Genomic DNA, 12366 nt, shown 5'->3' with positions numbered 1-12366 from the left:
TCACTATGCTAGTTCTTAACTACTAAATATGATGGGGACTCCTCGCCATAAACCTCTTTCATCTCATCGAGCGTTTCCCTTGAGGTGCCGGATTCCAAGTAAAAGAACTTAATGACTGCTCTGTAATCGACTGAGTCCATCGTCACACCTCGCACCACTTCAGCGCCCGTAAAAGAAAAACCCTTATCAGTTGATGATTGCAAATTGGCAAGTAACCTTTAGAGACATTTATCATTACACATGGCTAGTTTCAGCATCCTGGGATAAATATAAGTGGGTAAGGGGAAATCTTATAACGAACGCCCCTGATACTAGCACATATTCTAAACGGCTAGAGCACATCGTTTTAAAGCACATTACTATTTTCCTCGCGCGAATAACCTTTTTTCGCCCCTCACCAACATGGATTTCGCAGTGGCTTATGTACTGTTACGCAGTTAACTGAAATGCTACGACCTTGCTCTCAATATCAATCACCGTTCCCAAACTGATATGATATTACTAGATCTGTAAAAAGCATTTGATAGTGTATGTCATAATAAATTAATTGCGATACTAGAAGGCGTTCTAGGAATCGAGCCAGTCTCCCGTTCAGTTCGGTTAAATATTTTCTGTTCAATCGAAAGGGAAGTTTGTACTCTTCAAAAATGCGACGTTGTAAATACTTCCTGTCCCGTCCAGTGTATCGCACGGATCAGTGTTTGGGCCATTATTGTTCGTAATTTTTATTAATGATGTTAACGACTAATATTCATACCAATAATAAGCTTTTCGCCCATGACTGCATAAATCACCGAGAAATTAACAGCTATGACGACCACCTGTCCTTGTGTACATCACTTTTCACATTAATCGAGTGGTGCGAGAAGTGGCAAAAATTAATTAACGTGAAAAAATCCGTAGACCCCGTGACCAGGAAACAAGAACTCCCAAGCTTTACGTATGAAATTATTGATACAGTAAAAGTATTTGAGCACAAATACCTAGGTGTCACATTAACAGCAGATCTTAAATGGGAATCGCACATTAGCAACATTATAGCGGCTTCAAGCCGTAAACTTCTCTTTTTCTTAAAAGATGTCTAAGGCTAGTGCCTACGCCTATCGAGTTACTAGCGCCAAAGAACATATATATAAAATCGATCCTTGAATACGCAGATGTGGTTTGGTTCCCTGATGCTAACGCAACAAAACTAGAAGGAGTAGAAAGAAAAGCGGTAAGATTTATGCATAACAGACATACTGGCTCCACTAACCTCCTATAGCTGTTTCTGGTCTGAAAATGCTATCTGCCGGAGCGAAATAAGCTCGCCTAAATCTCCTATTGCAGCTGCTACTTAATTTCTATAACAGCACACATGCACACAGCACACATGCACACACAACCTGCTGCCACCCATCGGCAGCAGGTTGACATCCGCTACCTCCATGAGCCATTGATAACTATAAAATATACACGTCGAAATATCTATCTCCCTCTGAATCTCGCAGAACACGTGGCACTCATAAACGCAGTATACTTTCAATAATGAAACTATTAAACATTCATTCTTTCCACTCGCAATTCAGGAGTCGAATAAACTTCACCCATCCTTCACAAAGATCGATTTATTTCCAGCCTTCACTGTCTTGATGGAAGAGTCGATAGAAGACTAGAACTGCACTGAATAAGTACATCCCGTCATAGCGTTCCCGCGGCGCTGCTATTTTTCATTCTGTTTTTCTTTCTGTACTGTTTTTTTTTCTCTCTTTCTTTTTCGTAATTTGAGCAATGTGAAGTTGCAGTGTACATTGCCGATTAAATACTCCATTAAAATAAATTTCCGCCCAAACCACGATTTGATTATGAGGCACGACGTAGTGGGGTGGGGGGATTCGGATTAATTTTGACCACCCGGGTCTAAGTATACACAAGTGTTTGTGCATTTCGTTCCCATCTAGATGCGGCCGCCGCAGTCGGAATCGAACCCGCGACCTCGAGGTCAGTAGCGCAATGCCATAGCCACTCGGCTACCACGGCGGGTCATTAACACCTGAAAGCACTACCTTATGTAAATGCAAGTGCACAGCGCCAAAGTGGGTTCGCGTAAAAATGTACTCTTCTTTCTGTGGTTTTACGTGCCAAAACCAGTTCTGATTATGAGGCACGCCGTAGTGGAGGGCTCCGGATTAATTTTGACCACCTGGGGTTCTTTAACGTGCACTACAACGCAAGCACACGGGCGTTTTTGCATTTCGCCTCCATCGAAATGCGGCCGCCGCGGCCGGGATTCGATCCCGCGATCTCGAGCTCAGCAGCGCAACGCCTTAGCTGACTGAGCTACCCCGGCGGGTGTAAAAATGTACTGTCTTTAGGTTTGTTAGATGAAACATTTATTTGTTCATTAACAAACTTTTAGCGTTGTGTGTGTGTGTGTGTGTGTGTGTGTGTGTGTGTGTGTGTGTGTGTGTGTGTGTGTGTGTGTGTGTGTGTGTGTGTGTGTGTGTGTGTGTGTGTGTGTGTGTGTGTGTGTGTGTGTGTGTGTGTTATCGTACATGCACTGTACGATAACACACACACATGGACTTGATTTGATTGTACGTATGTTTACCCATTTAATGGACCATATTTTTGCCTTTTTTATCATTGTATGCCCGTCTGTCTGCTCATTTGAGAGCCCCAGCATTGAAAATAAATAAATAGCTTGAGCACCCTCATTTTTTGTCCAAAGCCACCCCTTCTGCAATCCTGTGGAAACATCCTTATGGAGATCTTATGGCTGTGGGGCAGGTGAACAGGTGATTTTCCACCAGTAGCGCACCCAGGATCTCTGCAAGGGGGGGGTGATAGTCTGCCTTAGTTTGCCAATACCATCTAAACAGCACTAATTTAAATTTCTTCACGGGAAATTGTCAAAAAATGCGCTTTTTGCGAAAGTTCGCGAGTGTGCAGACGACTGCGCGTCTTGCATCTTAGTTGCAGTACTCAAAGGCGCAAGGAAAGAAAAGTGGTTCAACAAAAGGGGGGGGGGGTTACAACCCCCCCTCCCCCCTCCCTCCCCCTTTCCGTCGGTGCGCCAATGTGTTCCACGGTCGCGTAGGGGCAAGGACAATTGGGGCAGGATGGGTTAGAATGGAAACTGTATATAGGAAGAGTCGGGCTGGGGTGATGAATGTATTAAGTTGCATGGCCCTCAGAGTATGTGTCTGTGAGGTAGTTAGCTGCAAGTGTGGTAAAGGTAGCGCCTGGTTTGAGCGTCGCAGGTGAGCGTAATGTTGTTTTAGTGTCTTCTTGTAAAAGAAAGTACGCCTCGAATGCCATGGACGGGGAAGGCCAGGGGATTGCCGGCGCCCGGATACGTGTGTCGCAGGCAACCTGATCAGCCAGTTGATTACCGGCAATCCCTGCGTGTCCTGGCTACCACACCAGCAGGCAGGAAAAAAGCGGTGAAAGGGCACATGAAAGGTCGTCGCGCTGGTTTTGGTGAAGGCGGTACGCGCGAATTGACCGAATCGTCTGCACTGAATCGGCGCAAATGGCGCGAATCGGCGCGAATCGGAGCAGGGGGAAGAGAAACAAGTTATTAAGTCGCATGCACTATGGCAGCAATCTCGAGAGGGAGCAGAGAAATCTCGCTGGAGTAAGGACCAGCGGTTAGGGATGTAAGCTTGTTGCGGGGCATAACGGTGGCACAAGCTGTGGCTCCGATAGTATGTGAAAGTACAGTGCACGTACTACAACACTATGGTGAAAGAAAAGCGTATACGTAGCAGGCGATACATGTGTCGGGAAAGAAAGGGTTGTGGTTCAAGGCCTAGGCTCGACGACGTCCGGCGTGAATACCTTAGGTCACGTGGCAGGGAGTGGAGCCCATCGAAGATTGTCCTAAGAGGCCCTCAGAGGCTTTTGGGGCTTGTGTATATACCGGAAATTCAATGGGTTGTATGCCATCTCGTTGCAAGAATCTTGCGCTGTACTGGCAAGACGACCTAATTGGTGGTCCCTGTGTAATCTAAGATGGGAAAGAGGGAGGAAGGTCCCTGTGGTTGGAATTTCTCTGAAGATGTGTGTACACGGAGGCGTAGAGCTACTTTATAGAGTGTACTAAGGGCGTACTGTATACGGTGCGTTTGTTTTTGTCTAAGTGCACAGTAAGGGAGCGTGTAAAGCATTTTATTAAAGGCGAAAGCCAGTTGTTTGGCTCTGCACTCGTCGATCCCGCCGTGTCGCCGAACAACCCGGCGGACCAGGTGTGCAACTTGGTGACCGGTGTTTATGGCAATCTGTATAACCTATGTGTATGTGTGTGGTCGGGAAGAGGAAACCCCAGGACCCGACAAGAGAAAATGCGAGGAATATGGTGGTTGTCTGGGTGCAGGGAAATAAGCGGGTTAACTGACCGCTTGTAAGGAGTAGCAGCTCCGATTTCTCGGGGCAGCTTGAAGGCCTGAGCGAGAGAGGATTTGAGAAATAAGATCGAGCCCGGTTTGAAGATTGGATTTCACCTTCACCGGTGACCCATGAGTACACAAAAGAGGGATGTCGTCCGCATAGAAGAGGGAGCTGAAGGAGTGGTATCGCGGACAGGGCTCTCGCAAGTGGAGCCATAGGGACAAGGTAGGAGAAAGTAGGGCACCTTGAGGGGTGCTGCGGGTAAGGGTTACAGAGTGCCAAGCCGAAACTGGGCCTGGCTAGAACCGACAATAGCAGAGATATAGGAGTAGGTGGAAAATGCAGCTGGTCTCGTGAACTTAAGCGAGAATAGCATCGTGTAGCAAAGTATGAAAGACTTTACGAACGTCTTGGGACGAGTACATGAGCCTGATAGCCTGCAGAAGAAAGGAAAGTTTCTTGCAAAAGAATAGGGAAGGTATGTGTGCGTTTGTGAGGGCGGTAGCCAATTTTGTTGTGGGGAAGAAAGTTAATCATGTCGAGAAAATTTGTTAAGACGCGTAGGAGTGCCAAGCGCTCCCTGGTCTTCCCGACACAATTAGAAGTAAGAGAGGTGGGTCTAAGCTTTATCAAAAAGTGGCGTTTGCCAGGTTTAGGAATGAGGGAGATGATAGAGGAAGTGCATTCAGTAGAGAGGGCACCGGTTACCCAGTGGGAATTAAATTGGGAAAGAAGAAACTCTTTGTCATCAAACTTTTTTTAGGTGGTTGACGCTCCAAATAATTTCTGGCGCTATACCTGTGTAAAATGAAATATAAGCCTTTCTTTCTTTCCTTATTTATTTATTTATTTATTTATTTATTTATTTATTTATTTATTTATTTATTTATTTATTTATTTATTTATTTATTTATTTATTTATTTATTTATTTTGCCGCTACAGCAATGGTTATGAAACTGAAATTGCCACATAGGTTGCATATACCCGCATCCGGAACTGATTACAATCCATGTTTTCATATTCAGGCTCAATCTGCCCCTAATGGGAGATCGAAACTCTCCTTAATAGCTTTATCTTTAGTTTTGAGACAACACTGATGACCGAAAAGTGGTATTCTAATGAGGCCGACTGGCTCAGAATTGTAGGTTAAGTGTCCTATTTTCTTACGCCTTTGTATCCTACGAGCGTATGATCAGTGCAAACAATATTTCCGCGTTTCAATTTTTTCCAGTATCTTCTAACTGAGATGAAGGAAGCACCAAACTCCCTGTTTTACTTTAAGTATCATGCTGATTTGCACATGCCAGGAACATAGAGTTGTTTCACCTGGACGCGTTCGAAACAGTTCAAAGGGCCATCATCTTCAGTACACAGAGATAAACAAAGAGTCTCGTTAATGAAAACTGGAGAGTCTAGACATACACTCTGCACTTCTTTCACTGTAAACTGATTCATCGCGCGCATGTTGCTAAATTACAGCTGGGGCGGGGGGAGGGGGGCTCTGTTCCGGGGCAGTTTCACAGACATACTATTATGCCATCGTATCCGACAGAATTTAAAAATGAAATTCTGGGGTGTTACTCACCAAAATCACGATATCATTATGATACACGCCGTAGTGGGGGACTCCAGATAATTTTGACCACCTGTAGATCTTTAACAAGCACCTAATGCACGGCACACGAGCGTTTTTTTTTTTTTTTTTTTTTTTTTTTTTTTTTTTTTTTGCGTCTCGTCCCCATTCAACTTGCGGCAGCCGCGGCCTGGCCCCGTTACGGCAGAATCCGGTACGTATGATACTCCGTTCGAAACAGCATTGCTCGCGACTCCGCTGTCATTAGACTGCGCTTCAATGGTCCGGTACGTTTTTGCCTGCATGAGCCCAATAGCCACCTGCCACTCGAGGCATGCAGGCTGTATTTGCATCTCAGACGCTTTATCAGCTCTGTACGGAATTCTGTTTTAGCTATATCCTACATTAGATTAAGAAAAAGAAAGCTATATTGTTAAGAGGGCTGTCTTACGGCATCGTAAAAAAACAATTGTTTTAATTGGATCCCCCGCATTGTGGGAATCTATGTACGCGAAGCTTTCCGTTCTGTTTGCCTTGATTGACGATAATTAGCGGTGCTGCTGACGGCGAATGCTTAATTTCTTCAACGTTTAGTCTAACACCAGAGTGGTGAGTTGATGTTAAACGTTACCTTGCGTGCACTACTGCTGTTGGTCTGCATAGTACATAGAACACACAGCGAGTCGTGTTTGCTTAAGGTGTTGTGCGCCATTGCTCATAGCCTCCGAGAAGGTTAGCATTGTCAATGCCTCACCAGGAACATCACAACGTGGCAGAAGTGTTAAAGTTTAATTGAATTATAGGGCTGTACGTGCGAAAACCACAATCGGATTATGAGGCACGCCGTAGTGGTATACTCCGGATTAAATTTGACCCCGTGGGGTTCTTTAACAAGCACCTAAATCTAAGTACACGAGCGTTTTCTTGTATTTCGCCCCCGTCTACCTCCTCTCTGGACTGTTGCACGTTAGCACAAAGGTATAAGCGCTGCAGTTTCTGCTATGCTTTTGTGGGTGCGTGCGTGCGAGAGATCTTCTTCAACTATTTTTCTTGCATTTTAATCTTCCACTTGCGGAAATAGCAACTATCTATTTGCGTTATTTTTTGTGAACATGTTTTCCCACGACATCAGTATACATTCTTTGAAGGCAGATACCGGCGGGTTTGCATCGCGAGCGTATTATTTATTTCGTAAAAAAAATGTGACAGTGTTCTCAATGCATCGTCGTACATTTTAACACTATCCACGCATATCGCTTCGCGCCGGTCAATCTTCCATCGTCCTGGATAGCCGTATTGTCGCGTTCTGTTCACTATTCTCTAGCACAGCTGTAGATCAGATTTTTCCACTTTTTCTTCTGGAGAATTGATGTGTATGCGTAGTCTTTATAGATATCTGCTAAGATAGTCAGGTAACCTGTATACTCCTCCATTACGCAATGCCTCCATGACTGCTGGTATCTCTACTGAAGCAACCGCTTATTAATTGTAGTTACTCTGAGTCGGTATTTTGCAACGCTCCCCCGACGACACAAAAAGTGTCATGGGCATCCCAAAAAAATCCACACGTCCCACATCCGAATGAAGACGTCCGGTGGACTTACGAGCGACGTCCTATTCGGCAAGGTCCGAAAAACGCGCATTCAAGGACATCATTGCAATGTGGAATCAGCATGCGAAATATTTTCTGTGAATGTGCATCAGGGGGAGACGGGCGCTCCATTTAACTTTACTTAACATTTTAGGTTATTATTTATAACAAGGACTTCCCAAGGACGTCACACCCTGGCCTTTTTTCCACCCATACATTAATAGTCGGCGTCGATAGAGGTTCGGTTTTTTAGCCTCCTATAGAAAGAGAATCATGTTTTCTGATATGTTCAAATTATAACCCAAAACTCTAACGTGTGAAGCTCGTATATACACATTATCATGGCATTGACTGTGAAAGCTTCAGATGGCTGAATATCCCACTTGTACTATAGGCGGAATGTCCAAAATATGGGAAAAACCCACGGCACTTTCGTGCGGGCGCTTGTACGCACGTATGCTACGCATACGTGCCGTAGGTGCCGTTCGCGATCAAAGGGGAGGGCGCAGCGATAGAAAGCATAGCTTGGAGAGGGATCGCACCGCAAAGAAAGAGCAATAGAATGAATCAGCCTCGTCGAACAAAACCCGACATCAGCAGAGACAGTGATGCGACTCGGCGCAAGAAGCCAAAGAAAGGCCAGAAGCACTCTCCTAAACATGATGAACCGTCATCATCAAGTGATGGCGACATGCAGGAGTAGTCTTCCTAGTTCCTACGAGTGTACGCCCTAGCGTGCCTCATTACCCCTCACTATGAAGCTCCAATGAATACCTTGAGATTCGCCACTTTTTATGTCAGAGGCTTCAGAGAGAAAATTAAGCAGAGCCTGATCTTAAATATTGCAAGGCACCTTGGTCTAGACGTTCTCTTTATTCAGGAAACGAATTTCAGAACCCCTTTAGAGGTGGCTACTTTTCAGTGCGATTTCAATGTGACTGCCTTCTTTTCCCTAACTCATACAAGAGCCCCTGGTGTTGGGGTAATCTTTGTCTCAGGAAGGTTTCGGGAGAAAGCCCACTGCGTGTTTGGCGCCAATGGGCGCACACTCATCATTGACCTATACATTGATGGTAGGAAAGCTCGCTTTGCCAATGTTTATGCACCCGTCACCCGTTCCAACACTAATAACTTTTACAGAGATCTGCATGCATCTCTGCTTGAGCCAATCACCCATGGCAGATTTCTGGGCGATTTTCTGGGAGATTTCAACTGCGTAGTGGACTCGAGCAGAGATGTGAGAGGCCCAGGCCAAGGTTGTTCCACTTATCACGCTCGAGAGCTCGAGAAAATTTTGAGGCACCTCCTTCTTTCGGATGCATGGGTTTACCTCCATAAGGACCTTTTTGGGCTGACTAGATCTGGTTCTCGCACAGCCAGTAGACTTGACAGGGTTCACTTGCCTGATTTGTTCTTACCATCAATACTGTCGTGCGAGGTCGCCCCACAACCCGATTTCCTCAAGAGTAGATCGGGCCATCGTCCAGTGGTGGTCACGATACATGGACACCCGGGACATATTCACTTGGATCAATGCTGGAGGCTAGACCCTGCTCTTCTGCAAGACGAAGAAAGTATTCAGAGCATTAGAAATGCCCTTTCACGAACCATAGAAGGCTTATCAGTGATGACTCCTGCCAGATGGGACGTCTCGAAAGTCTCGTGGAAGATATTACAACAAGAAGGGAAAGCTAGACATCAGAGGACTTCCACGAAACTAAACGAGTTGCTGCGTAGAATAAAGATAATCCGATGGGCTGACACAATTACTGCCTGCACAAAAGAATACCTCGAAACTTTACAGTTCAAGTACAATCGATTGGTGCAGGAGAAAGCAAGCAGGCGAGCAAGCGATCTCCAACCGCAGGGCACGAACGTTCACTATTCCACATGCGTTGGGAATGCTAGGTTAAGAATAATAGAAATTGAGTTGGCAAACGGCAGCACTACAACTGACCCGGGGGAAATTGCGTCGGTCATTTATAACCATTTCAAGAAGCAATTCCAGTTAGTCGAATTAGATTAGTCTCCTGACTGGACACAAAGAGTCGCTGATTTTTGTGAATATCTTTCTGTGCCAGATGAAGAGTCCCTCATTGACTTGAATGGAGGAGTATCACTTGATGATGTTAAGGAAGCCTTAAAAGAAATTAGCCCTGAAACTGCCCCTGGCTGTGATGGTTTGACGACTATCTTATATTCAACTTTTTTGAGACAATTGGCGAGGCTCTATTCATGATGATTCAGACGTTCTTTGAGGAAGGAAAGAAACCTGTTTCTTTTAGCAAGGGCCGTATATAGCTCTCATTTTAAAAGAGGGGGCTCCCCGAGAAACCCAAAATCCTGGCGTCCTATAACCCTATTGAACACTGATTATACGCTGGTGGCTACCATTGTCCACTCCAGACTTAGGCCGCGTCTACCAATGATAATCTCTCCCTGCCAGGCATGCGCAGTCCCTGGGCGGTCTATTTATGCAAACCTTACGTTAATCAGGGACGTCTTTGAATACGCTCAGTTAAAACACATTGGTGTGGCGTTGATTTCCTTGTACCAAGCAAAGGCATTCGATAGGGTTCAGCACAAATACCTCTTCCGAATTCTCAAACTACTCAATTTACCATCGGATTTCATACGCTCTATTCAACTGCTTTACAGCAATCTGTCGAGTGATGTAATTGTCAATGGTGGAATCACGCCTAGCTTTCAAATTCACAAAGGTGTTCGTCAGGGTTGCCCGTTAGGACCGGTCCTCTTCATCATATCATTAGAACCGCTATTGAGGAAAACAATGGCTAGCAAGCATATACGTGGTTTTTCGATGACCGGTCAAGAAGAGGTGCGAGTCTCTGCATATGCAGACAATATATCTCTATTTATACGCGATGAAGGCAGCCTTCATTCCTTAAGAATAATTTTTGATGAATACGCGGCACTATCAGGAGCTCTGATAAACGAGCAAAAAAGTAAAGGATTACTTTTTGGTTCTTTTCCTACTCATCCTCTAGGCGACATTTCAATAGTGAATACAGTGAAAATACTCGGTGTTTTCTTTAGTTGTAATGGCGTGGCATATCCCACATGGCAGTTGGCCGTCCAGAGAGCAAGTTCTGCAATTTAATCACTACAGTACACTGAGCTCTCGCTGAAATCCAAGGCTCTTGTAATAAAAACTAAAGTATGCGCATATGCAAACTATGCTTCTAGAATTGGCATCATGCCCAACAAGATCGCAGTTCAGCTTAACAAGTTGACAGCCTCTCTTCTTTGGGGGAATAAGCCGCCATTAATAAAGAAACACCTACTACAGTTATCTCCTAAGCCTCCCTCACATTTCAAACTCGGGAAAAATCCTGGCTTTAAAAACAATTGTTTTACTCTCGAAAATTCCAGATTACGCACACATGTACTGCGCATGCCAGCTGCGAACACTCGCAACGGACATTGGACAGCTGTTCTTATACTTAATTCTTCTTCTTTCTGGGTTTTTACGTGCCAAAACCAGTTCTGATTATGAGGCACGCCGTAGTGGAGGGCTCCGGATTAATTTTGACCACCTGGGGTTCTTTAACGTGCACTACAACACAAGCAGACGGGCGTTCTTGCATTTCGCCTCCATCGAAATGCGGCCGCCGCGGCCGGCATTCGATCCCGCTACCTCATGCTCAGCAGCGCAACGCCTTAGCTCTTATACTAAATTCTGCTCGCTTTGTGTTATATTTGTCAAGAAAGTACAACGACAGCTTCGCTATTTTTTGCTGTAGAATACTAACTGTGATCTTGTATTACAGGCAGTTGCAATAAAGCATTGAAACTTTCCCAGTGACTTTGCATGACAAGTTACAGGCTTGGAAAGCCACATGGTAGCATCGACTAACACGTGATTAATAACATCCTGGCTAAGTCCTATGCAGGGATTCGACGTCCGACAGTTGTCCCAATGACATCTAAAAATCGTTTCCATGCATAGGACATCTTTCGGTGTTTCACTTGGGAACTTTTCTGGATCATTTCGGTACATCCTTAGGGTGTCATCAACACCCCAATAGGCATATATATTCGACATCTCAATGTTGCATTTCCATTCTTCTTAGCAAGTGACGCACCGAGTGGCCGATACCAGCGATAACGGTGGCGTGCGAGTCACGTCCGAGCCAATGAAGAAGGGCGAAACGAAAGGAAAATGAAATAAAATGTTATAAAATGCAACCCCTGCAACCAAATAGGCGAATTTTATGTTAACAAAACAATTATTTTTTCTTGTAAAATCACCACTGCTAGACCCCCATATATCAATGGGGAATAATGTGAAAGGAAATACGCTTGCATCATAATACTTTATTGCTACTGTTAGAGTGTAGAAGGAGAAATATACAGACAAGCTCCACGCACCTACCCGAAGAAAATATGGAAGTTGCAGATAGCTTTGTGGTGCGGCCTGGATCGAGTACGGACACGTCGAAACCTGAAAGAACCCGTAACAACTACCGCGGTAAAATATTTTGCAGCTAGGTATTACAACAGTGTCTCAATAGAATACACCGCATTATTTTTCCAGTGGAGGGGCACGGCCGTGTACGTTTTTATGTAGAGCCGCAGATATGCTTGTATAGATATGTGAAGTAAAGCGATCGTAAGTGTATTCTCGGGTTTGAGCTCGGCATTAAGTCGAATAGTTTTGTTGTATTAAACGCTCCTTGTAGTATTTGCGATGTACGCTTTCGTTTTACCAGACGAGGGCTTTTCAATAGGCCGCGGCGCGAAAGTGGGACTCTCCAGTAGTTTTTCTCAATGCGGAGAGGCGGCGCTACAAGCGCTAGCGCATCGTTA

General features: G+C 45.0%; 1 protein-coding gene across 1 annotated transcript in view; it reads left to right on the top strand.

Annotated features, from left to right (window-relative positions):
* Positions 1-12366, top strand: part of LOC119433139 (high affinity copper uptake protein 1) — a 109157-nt gene that overhangs the window by 60162 nt on the left and 36629 nt on the right. The gene's annotated exons all lie outside the window — the stretch shown is intronic.

Source organism: Dermacentor silvarum, chromosome 1, assembly GCF_013339745.2.
Source record: "Dermacentor silvarum isolate Dsil-2018 chromosome 1, BIME_Dsil_1.4, whole genome shotgun sequence".
NCBI classification, from domain to species: Eukaryota; Metazoa; Arthropoda; class Arachnida; order Ixodida; family Ixodidae; genus Dermacentor; species Dermacentor silvarum.
The sequence above is the reverse complement of the archived record's forward strand: the minus strand, read 5'-3'. Positions and strand labels throughout refer to the sequence as shown.